This window comes from Dermochelys coriacea, chromosome 8 (assembly GCF_009764565.3).
Source record: "Dermochelys coriacea isolate rDerCor1 chromosome 8, rDerCor1.pri.v4, whole genome shotgun sequence".
Classification (NCBI taxonomy): Eukaryota; Metazoa; Chordata; order Testudines; family Dermochelyidae; genus Dermochelys; species Dermochelys coriacea.
This window is the reverse complement of record NC_050075.1, coordinates 91,396,518-91,420,318: the sequence shown is the minus strand read 5'-3', so window position 1 is coordinate 91,420,318 and position 23,801 is coordinate 91,396,518.

Genomic DNA, 23,801 nt, shown 5'->3' with positions numbered 1-23,801 from the left:
TGTACCTCTCACCCTAGATGCTATTTCATCTGCTAATTTCAAGAGCCCAGTAGCATAAAATGAAAAATCTTTGTAAAATTCCCCTGTGTAGAGTGGAGAACTCTGTTGATATTACACAATATTAAAAAAGAGAGATTTACATATACCTGTACACCAATCTAACCCACAAACATTACATTGAATCTCAGAGATTAGGATGATAATAAACAAGATTCTTTTGAAAACCAATGCTTTGAAGCTCTGAAAAAAACCTATTCCAGGATTTACTAGAGATCTACAGTTGTATTGCTCTTTGTAATGTTTCTAAAGGCATGAAACTCACATCATTCATAGTTTTTCTGTTATATTAATGCAAGGAACACAGTCACTTTGCCTGTTGTAGTTCCTATTCCTGGTTATAGTGAGGTAAAATCTAAATGATCTGAGGTACAGCTGGCACAGGCCTCATATTTAGCTTGTTTACTGTTCTTGAACACCTGCAAAGATGTCAAAAGATGTGAAGTTCAGACAGTGCTTTTGTAACATCTGAACAGAGTTAGGTCTTAAGCTGGAAACTAAATGGGGTGCAAGCTTTCATGAATTTTAGAAGTATCTAATATCAGTGGGAACATTTCATCTCTGAAGTGGAGAAGATGGTATATTCATCACAGGAGATCCCTACCAGGGAATTTTCATTCAACATGGTATCCACATACCTCCATGGTATCTGTGCATTTTCATCACTGGAGAACGTATCAAAATTCCTGAAGATTCCTTCTCCAAAATGTTTGTCTCTAGGATCAGGCCTTTAGGGTGAAAGCCTTTCAGGAGGAGCAAACAAATGAAATGAATTATTTTAGGGAGACAATTAAAGAATATAGATTCAGAGCAGAGCTGGTCAAAAATAGGATGACATTTTCATCAATATTTGACTTTATTTTGATCAAAATTCAAAATGTAAATGAAAGTTTTGGTTATAATTTTGAATTTTAAAATAAGAAATTAAAAAAGCAGAATGACAAAGATAAAGCAATGCAGACGACAAAGGGAAATTCAACACATGTGGAACATAGTACCCCTTCAAATCACCAAAGACACATTTTCCAAACAGCCTCCTAAATTTTACATATAAATTTTCCCTTTACAATTATTTGTTCATGAAAAACCAAACTGCATAATTACAAGTAAAGCTAACTTGTGCATATGTAAAGATTTGCCCATGCAAATTCTGAGGCTGGTTTCAAAGTATATTATTTTATAACTATACTGAATTAATCACATTCTGCCACTATTTCACACCTGTGCAACTGTACTGATATTTAATAGAGTTATCTGGGATGTAACAACTTGATCATTCTCCTACTAACTCCAATGGAAAAACTCCTGTTGACATCAGTGGAGTTGGATCAGGCTGAGACAGCACAGAATTTAGCCCAATGCATCTGCACATGCAATTGTAAAGAAGACCAAACATAAAGATATGCCTATATTTTGTCTGCTATTAAGCATTCATCAATCATAAATGTCCAGGAAACCTGACCAGATGTCTTGGAACACCCCAGATTTGTTGTTGCACTGATAGTAAATCTAGAAAGAACAACCTAAATTGTTCAGTACACTGTACCAATTTGGTATGTCCCAAAAGTTATATTTTAAAACAGAGAATTGTAAATACTGAATTTTAAATAGTGTTATGCATTTTGTTATTTGTTTCTTATTTTTCCATGGTTAGAAAGATAAAGTACAAAATATATTTAAACCTAGTGTCAGGGACCTGTGTATAAGGTAATTACATGGCTCTTGAAGTCTGTCTACCCTGAAAAAAGATGCATTTTTACACGGAGATAGCTATTTTGATGTAAAATCCTAGTGGAAACAAGACATTTTAGTAGCTAGCCACTGTAAATTCTACGTGGGTTTGACCTCAACTAGCTACACTGAGGGGGGAAATATCTTTTCTTTTCTTTTTGGCAGTGAAGATAAAGCCTAAATGCCCACATTATTTCCAATTTTTGATCAGAATTGTGGTAGGAATCTATGCTTTCATTTAAAAAAAAAGAAGTTGTAGAGAAAACCTTCAAAGTATGAACTGAATCTAATCAATGTAGTGGAGTCTGTCTGAGTCTGAAGAAATCTTGAAACAATGTCTCTGCTAGAAGTGTGAATTGCTCCAATTCATCTTAATAGACTGTTAACTCTGAAACCTAGTAATTCCCACATAAATATTAATACTGTTAAATATTTCACTACAGCTCAGTAGAAACCAATGTGCTTATCCATAGTTTTCAGATATTGAGACAGAATGCAGTGAGATCATCTAGTTATTGTCAATTTTTCTTGTGGTAGGGAAGTAGAAATTCAAACCCTATCTCCCCAAATTGCCTTTTGGATACCGGATATCCCCACTATCTCTTAGCCAGCTGATAGCAACTCCAGCATTTCTCCTGGCAACTTCTGCAATACATTACACCTCCATAAAAAGCACTGTGGCAGACTGAAAATTTGGAAGCAGAATAAAGTCAATTGAATTTAATATCAAAGTTAGGCGTTCAACCCTTTTTATCTTCAGTGGAAATTGGTGCCTAAGTACCTAGGGCCTCTGAAAATCATAGACTTAGGGGCCTAATTTTAGGCATCTAAATTTGAAAATTGGGGCCATTATCCCTTTACTCAAGGTTGAATTTTTAATGTTCTTCTGTGCAATCCATGCAACTAACTATTGCAGCTCTTAGATCTACCAGCTTTAACAAGTCTAAGTATTATTAAAAACTACAGACCCCTAATCTGCACAACTTCTATACATAGAACTGCCGCTGGAGTTAGATTTACACACAAACACACTTTCTCTCTCTCTCATGCAGGGCTTTGCAGGATCAGGCCAGCTTGTATCTGGTGTCATCTGGGATGAGGTCAAATTGAGTGGGGTTGACTCATCACACTACAAAACCAAACAGCGGAAGTAAGAGTGGGGAACGTATGTAGGGGAATCAACACCTGCCTCTGATTATTGTGGGTGGCATGCAGCAATTTGCTGTATCAATATGTCTATCCTTTCTTAAAGAGAGGGAATATTTAAAACAAACTTGCAACCGAAGCTCAGGAAACCTTAGCATTTTTTTCCACAGCATTAGTTAATACTAGAAAAATACAGCTGTCAGTTCTCACATAACAGCTGAGAGTTGGTAGTTCTTAATGACATACAAGCTGCGTTAACACGAGGCATGTTAAAACTGTTGGTTCAAATATGTGTTACTAAAACAGTCAGTCATAAGCTTCACATGTTCAATAGGCTGTTTACAGACCTACATACCGCAAGTCCAAGTTAATGTGAATAAAAACTGAAACTAAAGTATGAGTGATATCCTTTTGATGTGGGTTATGTGTGCACTTTCCTTTTATAGCAGATGGATATTTTTCTTGCAGGAGATTAAACGATAAATTGGAGAATGTTTTCCTTGACGTTCACCACTATGGACTCATGATCCTGACAGAAATGAATGTGAAAAATGATTGTGAATGTTTATTTAATTAAATTATTTATCTTATGCTCCTTGAAGTTTGCAAACTGCTGAGTGATGCAGCGTTCTGCCACACATTCTCTTCATAGGTTCTATACTGGGTAAATTAATTACAAGACAAGCCTTCGGAATTAAGTGTATTTTAAGTTCAGAGGCATCTGTTTAGAGTCTTCTAATACCTCTAGTCCCTTTGGAAATGTACTTGTTAGTACAAGTGGTATAATTTTCATTTCCGCTGGCATGGTCATAGTAGGACTTCTTTAGTTTCAGCCTCACTCTGGTTGACCTATCAAGGGCATAAACTCTAAAGATGTTCTCACACCATTTTTGTTTTCCCAGTAGATAGAAGTGAAAAGACTAATTTAAATATAGCCCAGTAGATTGTTTTAAACCACATAGATGACATAAAAAGACGTGAAAAGACATTTTAAAAGACATGAAAAATGCCAGGAAATGGACCAGCTGGAAAGTTAGAGTGAACTGTATCTGCCTTCCCTGGAATCTGTGCAAGAGTAAAATATGCAATTAAAAATACCAATATATGATTTTATTAAGTAGGGTAGTGGTTTATTTTATTAAATAGGGTAATTGAAAATGGAAAGAAATTAGAAACAAAAAAAATGAGACTTTGGGATGCTTGGATTTAAAACTTAAGGTATGTTTTGTCTTCTAAAAAGGCAGGACTTTGGTTTAGTATTGTATAATTGCGCAGAACTTCTCCATACTTGACTGAAAGACTTGACAGCGACAGCCAGAAACAGCTACTTTCCAAGAAAGGAGTAAAGTCTTGTCTACCTGTGCAAAACTGGGACCCATGTTTCCCTGCTGGTGCCCACGGATGCAGCTCTATTAGCAGTAGCAATGGTGGAAGCTGCTGTATAGACAGAGCTCAGATGTTTTTACTACTGTTTACACTGTGGCTCCTATCACTGGTGGACCAGCACTGCTGGTATGAGTGGTGAATGATGGGTCCCATTGTTGCTAGCATAGATGCAGCCTAAGAGATATCAGAGTAACCTTGAGCCACGTTTGGTATGCCTGCTAATAGTAAACTGGGGTTGAACAGGGCCTACTTGGTGAAGAGTATCTATAACAATGCATGGATAAAATACATTGGGTTTGTCAAAGGGTGCCTTTGTCTCAACTTTTGCAACTCACTGTACCTAGTTCTACTCTTGAAGACCTCACAGCAGCTTTAGCTAGTGCAGTGTGCAACCACCTGTCTTCTGAGCAGGACAGGTCATGCTCTGTAATCTGTATTATTCACATTTGAGTGAGTTTCAAGGTGCTGGTTACAGATTATAAATCCCTAAACAGTCTAGGCCCCATTGCTCCAGTGACTTTGTCTCCCCTACCAGGGCTTTTGTACTTGGCAGGAATATTTTGACTATATGTGGAGCATGCTGGAGTTGGGAAACAGAAAGGGTATACCCCACAACTCTGGAAATCAGTTAATCAGAAATAGGTCGGACTGTGAGCCTTCATGCTGTACAGTTGAGATCCGAGAAGGCCTGCCAGCTGGAGACACCTTGCTATGAGCACGAGGGAGTGGCCAGCATAGCAGCATCCTTGCATTTGAAACTTGTTCCCCCTGGAACCCTCGAGAGCCCAGAGTTGTTAACCCACTGCAATGTCCACAGTTTTGTTTTTTATTTTCAGGCTTTCAGGCAAAGCAGGAGATCTTTGATGGATATTTATTTAATGTACAAGAAGGCCTTTTGTATTGTGTGTGTTAATTTATGGATGGGTGCCCAGAGCCCAGGATGGGCAACCATCAAGATTTTGTATAAGTCTAAAGAAATAGTAATAAACTTCCTTCAGGGCAGGCACTGGAAATCTTACTGACATTTTATACTATCCGCAGCGATCAGACTTGTATCTGCAGACATCTTAAACCCTTCATGCTCATATGATTACTATTCTGTGTAAACTGGACAACATGGTTTTAAATGTTAGCAGAGTTTAAAAGGTCTTCAGCCACCAGTGTTCCTGGCTAAACTAGACATATCCTGGATTTAACATGTCAGCTAACTGGGATTATTTGTCATAGAGACCCTATCTCCTTTATCTCAAAGGCACACAAAGTGGCAAGAATGGGAAAAGAGAATAGATTGTTTGAGGTACCTAAACTACATTTCCATGTTTTCCATTATTTGTGTGTTTTAAGTGTAACCTTAGTTTTGAATTTCCTGATATTCATATACTTACTGGCAAAACTACAGTCTATTACTTTTCTTTCCCCACTTAAGTTATTGATATGTGTTTACTATCTTACCTCCAGTTTAATGAAGTTTTTTCTCTGAGAATTACATTGTGGTGATAGTGCATAGTTATGTGGCTCTGTGCGGACAGCACATTGAAAATATATATGTACAGTAAATCTCTTTCTATACACTGTGTTTATATTCTGCATATACCCTATCAGCCAGTAATAGCATGGCATCATTCATTTTTAAATCTCTGCTTATCCATGTTTGTATTAGCACATAAAACTTCTGAATAATTTTTTCCTAGGAAACTTAGCTGATGCTGAGTAAACCACACTGATGTTGAGAGGTTCTGTTCATTGGAATCTAGGGAAAAAATACATTGTGTTGGCACATTTTACTGAACAAAGGAATAAGGCTCCAGTCTTCAACCGAGAATATCTGGAATTTTGGAACTCACTAAAAAAAGTTTTCTCCTAGAAGATGGATTAAATTGATCATTTTTTCCTAGCCGTAGTGCACGTCAGGCTCATTTTGCTTTATAATTAAGAAGAAAGCCAGAAACATCATTTACACATTAAGAATTTAATAGATATATTTTTCTAGCTTTATGCATTAGCACAGGACAGCCCATTAATGAAATAAGTCTTCCTTCAGGGTCAATTTAGATGGGCTGTAATCTTCTGCAAATATATTGCAAATGAGGATCATTTAATGATCTTAAAACTAACTGCCAGAAAAGGATTGTTATAACTCTCCAGACAACAAAAAAAAAGGGGGGGGAGAGGGTTTGGCATGGCTTGCAATACCTTTTAATTAACAAACAATTCATTTCAACCCAGTGCATTACAAAATTGCAAATATTACCTTCTGTTTTGGTCAGTCTTGGACTCTTTGACCTGAGAGGTTAATTCTGAGTAAGGAAAACTGAGGGCTGCATAATCAGTCAGTAAAACTCTAGCCGGCAGGCCAATTTTCAAACCTGGGTGGCTCTGTTTGCCATCTGAATCCCACACGTATGTGCTCAAATCCGGAGCCTGCAACTAAGCAACTCCACAGGGGGAAAAACTTTGCTGGTGGGAAACAATAAGGGAGTCTGAGAGGGGGAGAAAATATTTTAACCCCATGATCAAAACAGGCCAAAGTGGCTACATAGCCAAGTCATAGGCATGATGTCAAGGAGTTAGAATGAGTAACAGAGGAAGTCTGCCGCTCCCTCTCCCACTGCTTTCCGACTATGTGAATACTCACAGTGCACTGACCCTCTAGTCACATCCCTGAATTTTCTACTCTAAATGGTGCTGTATAGACTCGCCAAGGAAATCATGTGTGTGTGTGCGCATGTCCCAGATGTACAAGGACTTTGTAGCTTTTGTAACCCACACAGCAGACCCACCATTTTAAACGGCAGGTCTTCTTTCTGTAGGTATGGAAGCCACCTCCAAACTTGACCTTTTGGCCCCTGAAAATCTGATACTGATGTCAGCACAGCAGGGCAGGACTTGGACAAATTAGGTGTCTAAAAATTTAAAATCGGGTTCTTATTGTTCACAAAATGAAATAAGTCACTGCACTTGTTGATTTTAAGTCAATTAGCAACACATTGCTTTATGCCAACAAACCTATTTCAGTGGAAACATTTGACATCCATCTCATTCATAAATACAGATTGTCTATCTGCATAATAGCAAGAACAGAGAGTTTTGTTACTAATCAATAATGCCGGATGCTCTGCTTCTGCCGGTGACCACAGAACCCTAACGCAGTCTTGCCTTTCAGCCTGTGCACAGAGAATAAGGTGGCAGAGCACAGGCTCTCCTAGGTATGCTGCACCACATTGCATCATTTTTTGCCATGTCACAAGCATGGAACAAGATGCAAAAATCCCTTGAATTTGAGTTGTTTTGCATTTTATTATGAATATTTTCCATCCCTCTAATCGTTAGATGACAGACTTATACTTTGTATGCAGTGTTATTGTTGTACCAGGCCACGAAAGTCAAATGGCCATGTTTCTATGGGCCAATCCTAACTCCCTGAGAGATTTTTACATGCCCTGGATGTAAGGTTAGGCCTTAGAAGAACATCTGAATAAACCAAGAACATCTGTTTCCTTTCAGTAGCCTACGCAAGGAGAAATTCATAGGCTTTTACAAGATAGACTTACAGTCCTTCTGACAGAATTTCTAAAGTGTGTGTCTTTCAAATAAATGTGAAATTTGTCAGCTCCATTTTGAAGAGTTGGCCTCAACAGCACATCTCTGATTTCTTTCTCCAGTAAAAGCCTTGGAACAAATCTTATGTTAGCACAAGAAACATATTCTCAGCTCTATAAAACATTTCCAATATCTCTCCAAGCTTGTGAGTGAACATTTAAAGTAAACCGTTTCCATGTTTTCTTATTTTTATTCCTAAGTATTTTACTTCAGTTGTTTTCTTTCTGTTTGGTTGATTTACTTTTTATTTTTTTATACATTAAGAGTACGATTTTTCAAACATGCTCAGTGTTGGTCTAACACTGCTCCCATGAAGTCAATGAGAATTTTATGGTTGACTTGAACAGAAGCATTCGGGCCAATGCTGAGCGCTGTTGAAATTCCTACCCTAATTTTACTTGATTCACTGTAGTTTGACTGGAATATGCATACTTTGGGGATCTGATCCTGAGAGGTGCTGAACATCCAAAATCCCTAGTGATTTTTGATGAGAGGTAAGGTTGCTATGACTTCACAGGACTGGGCCCTAGTTTGTTTTGTTCTAGGAAAATCGAGAGGAAAAAAATAAACTGCATTTTCCAGTTATATGTAAAAGACTTCTTTTTAATACTCTTGTCTATTTCCCATAGTACTGAATTAGCCGATGGCAAAGCATCGCTGAATAACGTTTGCAAAATCAGATCAATTTGAAAGATATTTATTTATTAATCTCATAGAGGTCCTGATCCTACTTCTTTTAGTTAGTATTTGCATGAGTAAGGGCTACTCATGTGAGGAAGGGTTTGCAGGAACAGGGCCTGAAGCAATTAATTTTCAAAGTTATCTTTTTAATCTCTGTTATATATATATATATATTTTAAAACAAGAAGGATTACCCAAAAACAGAATGGCAGTCATTCTAGTGAAAACGGTTTGCTAGCATGACTAGTTTAATTCACTGGCTCCTTGTAATCAAGATCTAATAAACCGTACCTTTATATAAGTCCCATACATAGCCTGTATTGTTACAATCAATTGAACTACTTAAGGCTTTGAGGCTAACTGGAGGCATTTTTGCTTCCCTCTGTTTTATGGCACAACCTTAGACACAATGTTTAAAAAGGTCAAGACATCATGTAGGCTTTTGCATTAAGCAGCAGAACACTAATTAGTTTTAGTAACAATGAGTTTTTGTGAGTGTATTCTAATATTTGGATGTCTAGATTTGCTTGAAAACAGAGTAAAAAAAGATACAACATATCTTCTATTCTTTTGTTGCCCTGTTCTATTGATTATTTTAAAACCCATCATGTATTTTCCAATGATAGTGGTAAAGATCCTAATTCTACACCCTCCTTTATAATTCAGTTCCATTTCTAAAGCCAAACACCATAAGAAAATAGAATCTGACAGGCACATCTTTTTCTTTTAATGTGATTCTTGTAATAAACATCAGGTGTTATTTCTCCATTTTTCTAAAAATATGAAATTTTAGCACCATGCTAACTTACGATGCATCAATAATAATAGTTTACCCCCGTTCTGTCTTTTAAAGTTTAAATACATTGTCATGATGTATTTATTCACTAATCTCAGGAAACATTTCTGCCTTACTTTCTTCTATAGAAATTGAGCCCAGATACTAGGATGATGGACAAGAGTTTGGAATAACAATAATAATTACCTAAATTAAGAGAAAGAAAAGGAGGACTTGTGGCACCTTAGAGACTAAGGTGCCACAAGTCCTCCTTTTCTTTTTGCGGATACAGACTAATACGGCTGCTACTCTGAAAACTAAATTAAGAGGTTAATAAGAAAGAATTAGGGATCAAGTGATCTTTTATAGGTATCATTTATCTCTAGATAAAAGTATCATTAAATTTGCTCAGAATCTAACTTGTATATGGGAGAACATACTCAATAAGGCCCTGATCCTGCAAACATATATATGCTTAACTTGTACACATTGAAGTCAAAGAGACTACTCATGTGTAAAGTTAAGCACATGCATAAGTGTTTGTAGGATTACAGCCTTAGTCCATTGACCCTTCTGTTCCTCCATACATGTATATACATCACCTAGCACAATGAAGTTCCCATTCTGACTGAGTTGCTACTGGAATATAAATGTTCAATATCAATGTTAATAATAATCTTAGCATACATATCCAAGCACTGGAAACCCCGTCTTTCCACCATTAGAAGCATAACTTCCATCTTCAGTGTAAAATAACACTTTATTCCAAACAACAATACTGGATAAAGTACAGTACTTAGGAATGAAAGCGTTTCAGAGAACCAGACAAATTCGAAAGCACAATCCAACAGCCACATGACTGGCCCAGAGGCAGCTGAAATGGCAGCAGTACAAAGATCTAAAGAGCTTAAAGAAAAAAGAAGCCAAAAGCTACCACAGGAAAGAATCTGTCACAGCCTAGTATCTGGATTCCAATGAGTAAAGCTTGGTGTAAAAAGAAGTTGGATCCATCCTGCTAGCAGAAACAGACAAGGAGGAAGCATAAAGCAAAGAGGAAGCAAATAGATTGTCACTCTTTCATTTTGTTAAATACAAAACAAATATTTTATGCCTATTTCAACCACAAAATCACCATAGAGCACTAGTGTTAATGTTCTCAGTAGTAAATAGAAAAGTGTCCTACTACTGCCATACTGCCAACCCTAAATGCTCAAAACTCCTAAGTCAGGGCTCCAAAATCGTCATTCAGTGAGACAAGTGTTGGAGGGAGGTACAACTCCGAGTGAGTACGGTTGGCAGAATTTTGTGGTTTAGGAGAAAATGCTGGGGAAAGGCCTAATTTGTTGAATTCAGATTGGAATCCAAGCTTTCCCTAAGTTTGGCAGCATTTAGATTCTGGTTCCAAGCCCATCCTACACACAGTCCCAGAACAAAATGTTCAATACAAAATCTGCATCTGGAGTCCAACTTCCCCACATCTTGACGAAGGTCATATCCTGGGCTATAAGTGGCCTATCTCTAAAAAAAAATCAGTATGTTTTGGACTGTGTTCAGAATCTAGAAAAGTTTTCATGTTGTCTACATGTCAGGGGTCAGAGAGCTGACTCACAGGAGTTTTGAGAACAAAGACAAATTACTTATAATCTACGAGTACATCTACACTGCAGTTGGCATGTGCTTTCCAACTCCGATAGACAGACAAGTGCTAGCTTTGCTCGAGCTAGAGTACTAAAAATAGCCTGAGGATATATCCCGGGGGGGCTGGGCAGGTTCATACTTAGGTAGTTAGCCTGTGCACCGCAGCTGCCCATGCTACCCCGCAGCTACACTGCTATTTTTAGCATGCTAGTTCATGCAGAGCTCGCACATGTGTCTACCTGAACTGGGAAGGAGATGCCCAGCTGCAGGGTAGACATACCCTAAGTATAAGACTGACACAACAGGTGGATACAGAGGAAGTACAAGGAAACAGTGAGACGATACTGGTACTGGTCAGTGGCTTTAGCAGACCATCTGTTATGTACTTATGAACAAATTACAGTTCTAGCTGTGAAATTTCCATTTAGAACAAAGGGCGGGTTTTTCCTAGTTCTTCTGAAGGTGCACAAGGGAAGGGGGGAGGGCACAAAGATCCTTCCAAGTCCAACTCCTTGCACTCCTCATTCAAGGGCCAGGGACAATAGTGGTCTCTACCCTTGGTAATGGTTCTGAACCATGGTTAAATGCCAGAATCTAACCTAGAGCATGTTAAAGGCCATGTTCCAGTATGCTTAATTGTGTTGAGTAGCATCTTACTACATGAGTAGTCCTGCCGATGGCAAAAGGACAGCTTATAGGGTCTGGTACTAATTAATGAGACTGTGGGTGTCAGAATCTGGCCCTAAATCCTTTATGGAAATGTCACTGACCTATCTGCATTTCTAGGGGAAGGATGATGGTTTAGCTCCCCTCACTGTTTGTGCTCTTCTGTATATGTCACTTGGAAACTGTTTTTTGTTTTCTTAAGCCTATCTTTCTTACTTGTTTTTACTCACTGTGTATTTTGGAGGCAAAACAGTAAATATTTCTGAAGAACGTGGCTACTAGTGCATTGTGATACTGTGTGTCGTGTTACCTAACTCAATATTTTTAATTACTTGCCTTTATTGGTGAGACAAAATGGAGAGTCAAGTTTTGACTAATACCTTTTATTGGACTAATGCTGCGATATTGACAGTCAAGCTTTAGGGATGTAGAAAACTCTTCTCCAGGTCAGGAAGGGATTGACTCAGAAGAATGGATTCCTATACCCAGACAGCTTGTTTGTCAATATTGTATAGTTAGTCCAATAAAACGTATTACTGAAAAGTTGGTTCTAAATGTAGTCTGTAAAGAAAATATTTGAGCTTTTTAGGCCACACAGTTATGACTTCTTATAAATATCTAATTTGTGTGGAATCACCGTAAATTAGGAGGCTGATATTAGTGGCCCTTATGGTGTCTACCATTTCTTATTATAAAAACATCCCTCTGTCCAGATCTTCAGCTGGCGTCAAGTAGTATAGCTCTATTCCATCACTGTTCACACTGATTTACACAGGCTGAGAATCTGGCCTGGGGTTCTTACTTTGAGTATTTGTCGCATAATTCTGTTCAGTGAGAACTCTTTATAGTCAGATACAAATATCTCATTCAAATTACAAGCGGCAAGGAAGTCCACCCCACAGAAGAGTTGCAGCCACTTGTATCTGATCTGATTTGGCCCATTTATATCCTATAGTACTTAAGAATGGTAAGATGGGGTAGATATTTCTATTATCCTTCATTTTTATTTGTATTATAATAGCTCCTAGAATTCCTAGCCAGGGCCCGGGCTCCATTGTGGTAGGTACTGTTCAAAGACAGAGTAAGAGACAGTCTCTGACCCGAAGTATTTACAGTCTAACGCCCTGGTCCTGCAAACTGCTCCATGTGGTGGGCCCCTGCACACACACACACAACATTTTTTGCAGACAGAATACCCACTATCAATTCAGACGGCACGTATCTGATCCTGATTTATGTCGTTGAATAATAGTGTCATGAATGCTAAAGTGTCCAGGGGTTAGCAAATCTGTACTTCAAACTCAGTTCATAAATAAAGCACAGCCACTCCTCCTTCTAAAATAATTACAGCTAGTCTAACATATATTTATATTTTAAAACAGCAGGTGTTTTTTTAAATGGAAAATGTCTTTGTCTTCAGTGCTCTTAATAAACAAATTGAATAGTGACATGAGGTATTGACTGAAATATCTAGAAGAAAGATGAGCTACACATCAGGGAAGGCAGGAAAAGCTCTCAGCCCACATGGACATTATTCAGTGCTTAGGGTGGGGAATGCATATTTTTTCTTTTAAAATAGGGCTTTTTTGCATTCAACTAAAAATCAGCTTTGATGCTAAACCTCAGATTTAGAATATGGTATAATGTAAGTTTTGGAATGTTTGAGAAATGTTGGACTAGAGATAACAAGGGGCCAAGACAAAACTCTTATGCACATGCTCAACATCATTATTAAGTCAAGTCAGTAGGGCTGAACCATGTGGTTACGTGGACATTGACCATCCACACAGAACAATAATGATGCTAGTTTCTAAGATTTAAAGAACATACACATACAGTAGCTAAATGTAAGTCCCACTATCAATTATTGAAGGAAGGCGGAGACCAATTTGCAGGGTTTTGAACTGATGGTTCCATGTAGTCTACAAGGGTTAGAAGTCACCAAGCCACCTCTCCCTCACAATCCAGGGGGTTTCTGTAATCTCCGCTAGGTAGTTTCTCTATTTAAGTATTCATATGCATTCATCATAGGAGCCCCTGAGCAGCAACATAGAGTGTCAAGATGGTTTAAAAATATGCCTGTGCATAATTTAATAGGTAGGAGCTTGATTCTCCTTTCACTTGCACTGGTGTAAATCAGGAGTAACAAATTAAATCTATGAAATTGCAAGAGTATAACTGGTGTAAATGAGTCAAGAACCAGGCTTCATATAGGCAAAAATGTTCTCATAAAGCAAGATCACTCCCAAATTTCTGTAAGATCATAGTAGTTTAGATCAGAGAGTGGTGAGGTAATCATTTCTAGCTCATTTTGCTATTTATCTTTTATATTATCATTATTCATGTGATTAAATAAAGCCCACAGAACACAATGGGCTTGGTTAGGAAAATGATTTCTTGCACATACATTTTAAATGAAATGCAACGACACTTTGTGATTCAGACCTTAGTAGGCACAAAATTTAGAATAACTCTGTTTATCTGTGCAAACTTTCCTTAGCCTGTTGCAACTCCAAATGTCTTAACTGTTACGCATGGGTGTTTGGGAGAATATACTAAAGAAAAAGTTTACAAAGACTTAATTTTTCTCCTTCCTACAAAGGACTCCAAATCTTTACTATTCAGCACAGCTGCCTAGAATAGGCAACACTAGTGCTTTTGTCCAGTGATTCAAACTGAGTGGGAGTGAATACCATTAACTCTTAAAACAGAATTATCTTATTCTTTTGATTTCACTGCACTCTATCATATGCTTGTGACCATATTTGGAACACATCCGGTTTAATGTAGAAGGACACAGGAATAATAGATATCATTCAGATCATAATTAGCCATGTACTTGCAATAGCGGGATGTAAAGTAAAAGGAAAAACACTAAAAATGTTGTTTTTTTGGACCATGACAAAGAGCTTTTTAAATGAGTTTGGGCATTTTTAGTGTCTGACTCATGTCTGGAGGTCTCCGCTATACTCCAGAATCCTTTAACTTTTGTGTTTTTTATTTCTGTCTTTGACAATGACATCCTAATAGCTCCGGGCTTTCTACTGCCTTCAAGTGCTTATTGCTCTCCTTTGTTTTCTGTTACGAGAAAATGTCAGAATTGTAGGTAGCATTGTGTCTGATCATGACAAGAGTTAAGGAAATTTTAGCATATCCTGTGACAACAGATTAGACTCCCTTCATCCAGGGCTTTTGCTAATAAATCAAAGTTTACTCTTTAGGACAAGTTTTCCATTTCAATGTTAAACTTATGTTTCTTATTGTTTTTTCTGTTACTGCATCATAAATACGCAAAAGGCACATGGGAATATACTCAGTGGAAATATCATTTGTAAGAGGCCATTGATTTATCAAGCCTATATTTATGTAAAGAACATGCAAATACATTTCTACATATTTTTATCCAAGTTTTACATAAAGCAATACATGGTAGGACAGGACTTTGGGAATTCAAGGACAGAGGGCCCAATCCTGTCCCACTGAAGTCAATAGGACCTTTTCCTTTCACTTCCAGGGCTCAGGATCATGTCCAGAGCCTGCAAACACTTATTAGGTATAAACAAATGGAACCACTGATAACAGTAAGTACCACAACCAACAGACCTTGCAGGATCAGGCCCTATGACCCCAATCACACTTATGTACATAATTTTTCCCATGTGACTGGTCATGTGAATTGAGTTATACACATGCTTAAGTGGTTGGAGATTCAAGGCTTTAGTAGATACACTCATACACTATAAATGTGAGATAAAATTTTCAAGAGCACCGAAGGGATTTAGGACCTTACATCCCCTTGAAAGTAACATGGGGATTTTGAAAATTTTACCCTAGGTTCCATTTTCAAAAATAACGTAGGCCCAGACTTTTTAAAGGCATGTAGGCATTGCTGAACTCAGTGTTGCAATGCTAACGGATTTAGGATTTTCAGTTAGACATTGCAACACTCAGTGCAGCAATACCTAAACACCTTTAAAGATACGAACCGTAGGCCCTTAGGAGCCTACGGATAGGTCTACATTAGAAGCGCTATATCAGCACAGATACCCTAATGAGCGCTCTCCCATCAGCATAATTACTCCACCTCCGCAAGAGGTGGACGCCATGTTGGTGCTGTCATAGTGACATAGCGATGTCTACATGCGGGGGTTAAGGTCAGTATAACTACGTGTCTCTGGGATGTGGATTTTTCACACCCCTGAGCGACATGGTTATACCAACATAAGTCTGTAGTGTAGACCAGACCTCTGTCTTTTAAGGAAATCCTGGTAACCTGGGACACAATGTATGTCATCCTTTGCAGTTTTACACTGACTGAAATAGAAACATGGATCTGTGGCAGGCATTGTCTGAGAAAACAAAACCTAGTCAAGTTGGTTGTGAAACCAGACTTCTGGTTTCCATAAAGGGAGGTAAAAGGCATAGGAAAAGGTGGCTTAGAGAATCTGAGCCTAAAAAGTCAGGTTGCCTCAAAGGCAAATAGGCCCTCTATTTCCAATCATCCCATATTATATATTTTGATAAAACATTTCACTGGTTCTTGCTGAATCCCACTGATCCTTGAGAGAGAAACTTCTGCATGGTATAGCACACTGTTAATGTACACTGTACTTTACAGAATGTGTAACAGACAAATCCCTCACTGGCAGATCATACAATCTATACTAGACAAATACCATACATGGTGCAAGAAAGCACAGCGACATTGTGATACACAGGACTACTTTGGGTAAGAAGTGGATATTAAGGGGTTATATGGCAGAGAAGGATTTTGGTGTTCAGCACATCAGTAACAAGACATTCCAAGGGTACGAGGCATGAAGAAGGTAAGACGATGTGAGAGGGAGAGGAAAGCAAAGGGCCTGGTTATCCTGTCACTGACACTGATGTAAATGAGGAGTAATTCCAATGAAGGCAACGGGCTTACAACGATGTAAGCCAGTGAGAGAGGAGACTCAAGCCCAAAGAAGCAGATAAAAGTGGATATGGATGAGCAGAGGGAATAAGAAACAGATGAGATGTAGAATGCAGTAAAACAGATGTAGACAGTAGTGGGTGTAAAAATAGAAACAGACTCAATGTCACAGTTTTGCTACCATAAATATTTATCGGAATGTCTCAGAATAAGAAGACTGCAGCATCTGGGCAGCCACCACTCAACTTTATGAATGACACATCAGTGGCAGCAACCACTGCACAAAGACTTCACCAGATGAAGGCTCTAATTGGCTGTGTGATCGTAAGGGAGGAATTCTGAGCATCACTGTACAAAACAGGAATCTTCCAGAGAGGTTAAATTGGATCTGACCATCATCTCGTAGTCTCAGAATGAAGCTGGCGGGAATAATTAAGCAAAAGCAATGTGAGGAAAGGCTAAACATTCCTGGAGGCTTAACAAAAAGAGAAAAGAAAAGCTTAGAGTCGTTCTTTGACTATGGTTTCTACCCGTCCCGCACCCCCCACCCCCACCACCAAAGAACTGAATGATAAAGAGAATGCTCAAATGGCATGAAACATGGAAGCAGCCACCAGGGACTCAAAGAAGAAAAAAGCAAACTAGGGACCAATATCAGGCTAGAGACCATAGTGACAACAGGCAAAGATAGGAATGCAGAGAAAATGGCAGAACAGGAAATTCAGCCCTGAAGGCCACATACAACAATCGGATGGACAAGATACTGAGTCCTGTTCTCAATAAGACATTGAGTCATGTTCTCTCACACACAAAAATCTCTAGCTTATATTTTGAGTTAAATGGTGCTTTAAGCTCAAACTGGCTTGAATGTCACTGAAGCCTGAGCTAATAATGCAGTGGGAACTCAGCTATAATGCCAACAGCCCCCAATTTCCCTCTCAGGGGTATTCCTTCTGTCCACCTCCCTGCTTCATCCTGACCAGAAGTTATCTCCACCCAGTATAAATACCCTACTTCAACATTTGGGCCTTATCTTAGCATGTGGCTCTCTGTAACTGTAGAATCTGTTGCTCTGCTATATTTGTTCAGTCAGATGGTGTTTGGGGGAGACCTTCTTCCCAGTGTGTGGCTTCCTGGCTTAAGGCTGACACTGAACTGCTTGGGCAGTCATCGTGCGATGCCAGCAAGACTTATGTATCATCCAAACTGTCGGAGGATGGGATCCACTGGACTGGCCACCAGCTGGAACAAGATCAAATCCCTGAAGACACTGTACTTCCAGGCAAAAGACCACAACTCCCAGACTGGTAAAAATCTGAAGAACTCACCAGACTACAAGCAGTTCAACTGCGTACTCTCCGGGACCTCAAATATGAAGGCTTTCTACATCCTAGACAGCTCAAGGGCCCTGGGGAAGTTCCTGGGTGACTGAATGTGGAGGAGATTGAGGAGGACCCAGAATCAAGGCGAGTGCCAGTCACAGCAATCTTTGTTGAAGTGGAGCAAGTGCTCACCACTGTGGGCCACAGCTACTCTGGGAGGAAATGGAGGAACAGATGGGAAAGGGAAGAAGTGACACAAGAACAAGCATCAGTTCAGCCTCAGAAGGACGTGAGTCACTGTTGCTGTTCTGCTTAGGAGGGATATGACATAAGGGGTCTGACATTGCCTGTGTAGGACCAAAGTGCACAAAGGAATGATGTGTGGTGGAGGACAAGCTTTAGGAAAGCCAGTTGTAGCTTCCCTTCTGGAAATCACCATGGCCCACTTCTGTCCTGGCATCCAGCCTCCACCTCATGGTACCCAGAGAGAAGGCTTTAGGTAATGTTGCTTTTATGTTGCCTTCAGGTGTGGCAAATACCATTCCTCCATCCCACCCTGGTCTCCAAACATAGCCCCAGCATCCATCTGTCCCTCCCTTTCCCAAGATCCAGTAAGGCTGCCTTTATGTGTTCTGGGAAGTTCACCATTGCTCAAGATGTCATTGGACCTTCCTCTGACATCAGCATTCAGCTGCATGACCACTGCAGTAGTGGGTAGGCTAAAGCCCCAGAAATAGCAGTGGGTGCAGACATCCATATCATTAGGAGGAATAAAGTTTCAATTGTCCCAATTTAAAAAGGCCTAATCATCAGAATACCCTGGCATCAGGTACTCTGCCTGGTAGCCACCGTCAGTGGTCCACCAAAGCCTGCAGCTTTCCACCCCTGGAGGGAACCACAGTAGTTACTGCCTTCAGACCTCTGTCACCACAGCACTGACTGCTGATTTGTTGACACCAAACTGATTAGCCACTGACCCCAGGCGTAGCCAGCTTCATTAAATAGCTACCGGCTTCTGGATGCTAGAGCAGGTCTTATCTGTGTGTCCTAGCACTGAAGGGCTGGGGCAAGCTCCTTGTGCAGTTCCAGGAAGGTGACCTTCTTCATCATAGGGAAATTCTGTTCCCATTGCTGGTCATCCCAGCACTGAGTTATAGTGTAGTCCCCTGGCATGCAGTTTGTGAGGTCCAGAACCTCCTGTCTACATAGGGAGATTGCACAGCTCTGAAAGTCTGTTACATGTCTCCACGCCATCATATCTGCAAGTAGCTTGTGCAGTTGCCTCAGGAAAGCATGTTGTCGGCTTCTCAGGATGACAAACTGCTGCCGAAAGGCTCTTAGCTGAGTCTCGTTCCCTGAATTTGGCCTTTTTGTCTAAAAGGACAGTTATATTAATATCAGTATTTCACAAAGCTCATTGTTCAGAGTGGGATCCACAGCTGCCCCCCAGCATGCAGGCAATGAACACAAGTGGAAGTGGTGTGCTGGAATAAGCTGCTGGGCAAACACCATTTACATCTATGTGCCCGGAACAGACAGAAAAGTTTTTTTAACATACACCCCGAAAATTTGGAAGGAGCAGCTCAGAATACTGCAGTGCCAAGAACAAGGGATATGCCCCCAGAAGGCAAACACCTCCAATCCAGTCAGTACTGCAACAGTGTGTATGCAGTGATTCAAAGATGGCTCGAGGTACATTTGCAGTGTGGCTGCTCTCACTAGAATTAGGCTAGCCTGAGTGCAGTACCTCAAATGTACTAACCTGCAGTAACCATACAGTGAAAATAATCCTTAGCTCTCAGGAAGGAAACAGACACACTTAAAATATCATCATAACACAGGACATTTGGATCATTATGGCCAAAAGTTTCAAAAGTAACTAGCGATTTGATGTTCCTCAATTTTTGGGTGACCAACTTGACACCTTAAAGGGGCCTGATTGTCAGAAGATGGGTGCTTGCTCTGATTATCAGGCCCCTTTTTAAGGCATCTCAAATTGTGGATCCAAAAACTGAAGCACCCAATTCACTGGTTACTTTTTAAAATCTTGGCTTCTATTACTTTAATTGTAGATTCACTCCTCTAGCAGGTTATACAAGAATGAATCTGGGGAAACTTTTGTATTTGTAAATAAATGTGTATTAAACTCATTTCTGCCTCTTTCAGTAGCTATATTAAATCTTTCTATTTCATAGTGCTATTCTTCTGGGATATCAAAGCCCCTTTACAAAAGGTAGGTAATTATTATTATTCCCATTGTACAGACAAAAAAACTGAGGCACAGAGTCAAAGGCAAAGAATTTGCAGCTCCCTTGATTCTCTCACTGCTTTGACCAGTGTACCATACAGATTTTCCAGTGCAAAACTAGATGGGGCAACAGTTTTTAATTTGACCAGTGGTAAGCGTGCACATGCTCTCTCACTCTCTCTCACACACACACACACACACACATCCCAATTCTTTAAGGAGGATTATGCCACCACTGCTGCACTGCAAGCTACAGTTAGCATAAGATTATAAGGCTGACTTTGGCAACTCGAAAACAAATTTCTTGCATGACACTGGTGTTGCTACAGGGTCATAAGGATAGTAATAAATCATATCCATAGCTTATAAGAGTATTGCTTATTGCCCCATGCTGAGTCACTGTGTCAGGTCTATATAAAACAGATTTTCAAGATTTAACTGAGACAACTTAATAGAGAAGGGAAATCACATACATTTTGGTATCTACTGGGGCCCACATTGTGCAAGAAAAAAAGCAGATATGGACCAAACAAGGTTTCTCAGTACAAAATGGGACTGAAGTTTCCCATGCTATCCATTAAAACACCAGATCTTGAAGATAATATAATCAAGGAGGTGAAACATTGTTAACTCAAATTGCATTGCAAAGTAGGATGTTCTGTGGTTAGGGAGAAATCCTTGAGAAAGAATTATGGTAAGAAAAGAGGACTTCCCACACTAGCTCTGACCAATGGTCCATCTAGTACCTGCTGTAAAACCTCCATAACAGACAGTGATACAATATTGTGCCCACTGGGGAAGTTTCTTCCTAATGCCAGGCAATCAGTGGTGATTTATGCATGTGGGCTAATATACTAATTAGAATAAAAATGCATCTGCAGTTATTCTCTTTGTTCATATCATTGTCTAATTTTTTTTCAAACCTATTAAACTTTTTACCAGGAGATCTAGTGGCACAGAATTCCACAAGCTAATTATATGCTGTATGAAAAAGCATTTCCATTTTGGTTTAAAATGTTACATTCCATTGCATGGAATGTGCCCTCATTTTGGTATTATTAGAAAAGGAGTGTCAAACTGACTTTCTTCTGTATCATTCATCATTTTATATTATATTTTTCTGTCCTACTGACTCTTATTGGCTTTCTCCCTAAACTAAGTATATAACTCCCCATCTTTTTAATCAACTCTGATAAGTAAGGTTTTCATGCTCCAATCATATATTTTGTCCTCCTCAAGATTTTTTTATATTTCTGCTATAACTTTTTTGAAATAAACTGGCCAGAAGTGAACACACTATCCAAGGTGGGAGTCTTCCTAGCATGGATATCATTTTCAGTGTAATTCTCTATCCCTTTCTAAATACATCTTGTTTGCTTTTCTGACCATTGTTATACATTGAGAAGATGTTTTCATTGAGTGTCCACAAGAATGGTGGTCTTTTTCATGGTTAATATAGCCATGGTCTTTTTCATGGTTAATATAGCCATAGCACATGGAACAGATGGCTCAGACACTGCATTTTAAAGGGTTTTGCATTAGAAAAGGAAGAATGTGTATAAGCAAAAATTCCAAAGAGACACCGGTCCTGATCCTAAATTAAATTAAGATCCTTCAGGCACGGTCAAGGGTACTAAGGTGGAAGGGACCTTAGTGTAAAGGAAAATCAGGACTTCCTGCTCAACTCACTGGAGTGTTTTTGTTGCTTTTGATATCTAGAGTTTTTCTGTGAGGAGAACTGAATGCAGTCATCCAACTGGACGCCTAACCCGTGAAGATATTCTCTTTGAGCATTTTGCAGAGTATACGTGCATACACCAATAGCTGTCTCACATAGCTGACTGTTTGAATTTAATGTGATGCCATTTGAGCTGGGAGGTGCTATATCTTCTTTCCAAAGGTGGATAGATGACAAGGTATTGGAGCATTCCATTATTTTATCTACCTAGCCTGTCAGACGGTTGTTCCCAGAACTGTAAAGAATAAGTTGGATATTTCAAGAAAAATATTACAAAAGCACAGGGATTGTCCTGGTCACGTTAACAGTTAACAGCACATAGATATTTTGTTGTAATAGAAGGCAGGAAACAGGGAATTGTTATTTCTTTCATTAACATCACCTTTCAACTTAGAAGGAATCCTTAGCAATTGTTTCAGTGGTCAAGAAATAGGGATGTGTCTTAATGTACATTTTATAATGTATCTCTTCTCTTATTTATGGCCAATAATACATAAATTGTATATTTTAGCAGCATACAAGGTCAGCAGAGTAAATTTCTGTTTAAAGAAATATCATGTAGTTTGATCTCCTGCATAGGACAGGCCCTAGATCCCCATTCAGTAATTTCTGTATTAAACCCATAACTTCTGTTTGAGCTACAGCATATCTTTTGGGAAGACATCCAGTCTTAATTTAAATATCCAGTCTTGATTTAAAATCAGTTAATACAATGGATGAACATATACTTAGCAAGGACAACCACAAAGTATGTTAGAATCAGGAACATGGACTCTGAAATATTCTTTAGATAAGATGCCTCAAAATAGATGTTATTGGACAATTAATTCTCAATGTGTATGTTAAAAGTAAATAATACTTTATAAAGCCTCAGACTATAGGGTGGGATACACAAAGGGATTTAGATGTTGCAATGCTGAGCATCATGGTGCCTAACTTTTAGGCACCTGGAAAATCATAGGATAAATATTCCCCAAAGCCAGGCTAGACACCTAAGCTCCCTATACTATGACTGGGGAAGGATAGATGCCTAAGGATGTAAGAACGTGATTCAGAGAAGCCAGCATGCCTAAATTAGCCAATGAGAAATGCAGACAAGAGGTGTGTGTGCTAAATCCCATTCCTCTCTCAGAGATTGGCACCTAAATCCAGGCTGCAGGGAGGTGCCTATGTCATTTTAGTGATCCATGAATGGGAACCCACTGCCTGGAGTCAGGCAGCTTAGGCGCCTAAGCCAATTTCTGAGGGACAGAGTTAAGTGCCTGCCTCACTCCACACAAAATGGCAGCTGGTGCCCTCTGCCCCCTTAATTTTTAGCCCAGTGGTAGATCACTTGCCTGGGATATGAGAGACCCAAGCTCAATCTCCCCTCTTTGGCAGAGAGGGAGAAAGAATCAAACAGGGGATGTCCCCTCTCTCAGGCATGTGCTCTAACCACTGAGCTACAGGATATTCTGATGTGCAGCTTCTTAAGTCTCTTCTGTTGAAGCTGTTGCACTGTGGCTAACTAATGAAAGAGTGGTTGAAGTAGGAGACATGGACCCTGGGTCACCCACCTCCTTGGTGGGTGCCCTATCCACTGGACTACAGAGTCATTCCCATTCCCTCTCTCTCTCTCTCGCCTAATGAGAGTTTAAGTATTTATCTGAACTGGAATAGTCAGGAGAGGCGAAAATAGCAATGACTCTGGGGTCCAGGCTCCCTTCTCCAATCACTTGTTCATTATTTATACACTGTGCAACAGCTTCAGCCGGGGAAATTGAGGTAGCCTCACATCAGAATATCCCATAGCTCTGTACTCTCTGAGTACGCCTACTGGATCAAACCCTGCACACGTCTTAAGCATCTGAATGCCTATTTTCTCCTGCTTCATGAATCAGTCTGGGTCTTAGGCGGGA